Here is a 2578-nt window from a genome sequence, read left to right on the forward strand (position 1 = left end):
TACTCACCAGACACTATGTCTGAAGAAGCTAGAAAAGAGTTTCTCGAGTGGTACGAGACCCTCGCAAAAGATCCCAATTACGTATTCGACTTCAAAAAAGAAATCGTCGAATGTTGTATTGCAGATGTAACAATTCTGCGTCGAGCATGCATAGCATTTAGGGACATTTTTAAAAAATGTGCCAATGTGTGCCCCTTTTCTGATAGTGTTACGATAGCATCGGCTTGTTCGCATGTCTATCGTAAAAGCTTTCTAACGCCAGACACTATTGGTATTATACCTGCTGGTGGGTACAGTAGGGCCAATAATCAATCGGCAAAAGCCATTGAGTGGTTGTTGTGGTGTGAGAGAGAGCTTGGGCGAGAGATACGACACGTAGGTAGGTGTCGTGAATACCGTACACCGGAGGGAAACCTTGTATTATGAGGATCAAGACAATCGATACATCCTACAATTCCATGGATGTTTTTGGCATGGGTGTGTCGATTGTAAAAAAATCAATCGTGATTCGAAAATGAAAACATTCTTACAGAAATGTGGGAGTGTAAATTTGATGAGTTAAAAAAAATTCTCCTCAAATGAGGCGTTATTTAAAAGACTATTCTATTTTACTAGGAGACGCTCTGAATCCTCGAGACGCGTTTTATGGTGGTCGTACAGGAAATACGACCTGTTTTTATGAGATAAAGGACGGTGAAACAATACAGTATATTGATATTTGTTCACTGTATCCTTATATCTCAAAATATGGTAAATTTCCTGTAGAGCATCCTAAACTTTTCGTGGGTGATCAGTGTAAAAACGTAACTGGTGTGGATTTAAAAAATTTAGGTAATTTGAAGGGTCTTGTAAAATGCCGAGTACTACCGCCTCAATCCCTCTATCATCCGGTACTTCCACTTAAAGTACACAAGAAACTCATGTTTCCTCTCTGCAATGCTTGTTGTGAGAATCTCCAGCAGGCAGAGTGTAGGCATGAGCCTGCTTTGCGCGAAATTGTGGAGGTATGGGTGTCTGATGAGTTGAAAAAGGCGGTAGAAATGGGTTATGAAATAAAACCTATTTATGAAATTTGGCAATACAATGTCGTGGAATATAATCCTAAATCACAAGAGGGTGGATTGTTTGCCGATTATATAAATAGATTTTTAAAAATAAAGCAGGAGTCTTTAGGTTGGCCAACCGAGGGTGTTGATTTAGATCGCTCTAAGATAAATAAAAACCCCGGACTTCGCTCGGTTGCTAAACTATGCTTAAACTCTTTTTGGGGGAATTCCAGTAGTTACGCTGAATATCTCAGTTCCAAAAATCTGCACATCTTAATAAGTAAGTACAGAAATTTTTGTTGAAGAAAAACAAAGTTTAAAAAGGGGGATTTAAATATTAAATATTTTTCATTTTTTTCCAGATTACTCCGAGCACGAGGGAGAGGAATTAATTATAACCGTTGACAAGTCTGAGAATGATGATGATGATGAGGCCTCTCATAATAATGATGATAATGATGAAGGATTGGAACCGGATGAAATACCACCATGTCCGGGATTCATCCCAATCTCCCAGGTGGCTCTGGATCGCCTTCGTCAAGCCCGCAATAAGCAGGATGAGGAGGAGGAGGTCGAGAGAATCCGGATGGCTTCGAGAAGAAGACACAGGAGGAGGATCGACGACGAAAAAAAAGAGTCTAGGCCATCGACTTCAAAAAGACCTCGACTCTAAATTATATGTAAAATAAAAAAAGTAGAATGATGGTATTTTTTTATAGGTTTAAATGAGATGTTTGTTTTATTTCAAATTTATGTGAAATTTTGTAAATATCATTTTTAATGTATTTAAAAAAAAACTATAAAACAAGGAAATAAATTGAATTTAAATAAAAAAATTTTTTCAAGATTAATCCTGATGTGTCTAATATATTTAAAAACTCTGAAGCAAACGGGGAGACGGTGGCGGTGGCGGCGGCTGCGACGGTCATGTCTCGTGATAAGCTTATATGAGACATGGGCAGGTGCGGCGTCCAGGTCATTAGCTATTTTTCCTTTTTGGAGTTTTTTGGGTATAAAAGAAGTAGACATTAGTTGAGTATTTTTATTTGTAAAAATGGATTCGAGATGGAAACATTCCTTCACATCGATGATTTATGGTCCGACTGGGTGCGGAAAGACATTTTTTATAAAAAAATTTATTCGTCACATCGATCAACTGTGCAATGTAGCTTTTCAACGTCTAATTTTTTACTATTCTGAGTGGCAGTCGTCTTATGTCGAATACGGAAAAAATATCGAATTTCGCGAGGGTTTATTACAATTATCGGATTATTCTAATGATAATCGAGCATAATTAATTATAATTGATAATTTGATGCGTAAATCATCCAATAATACGATCGTCGATCTCTTCACCAAAGGTAGCCATCATAAAAACTTGAGTGTAATTTTTATTTCGCAGAATCTCTTTCATCAGGGCCATGGTCGACGTGATATATCGCTTAATGCAAATTATATTGTTGTTTTTAAAAACCCCCGTGATCGTGCACAAATTCAGCACATGGCACGACAAGTATTCCCAGAAAACCCTC

The sequence above is a fragment of the Belonocnema kinseyi genome, chromosome 10 (assembly GCF_010883055.1).
Source record: "Belonocnema kinseyi isolate 2016_QV_RU_SX_M_011 chromosome 10, B_treatae_v1, whole genome shotgun sequence".
Lineage (NCBI taxonomy): Eukaryota > Metazoa > Arthropoda > Insecta > Hymenoptera > Cynipidae > Belonocnema > Belonocnema kinseyi.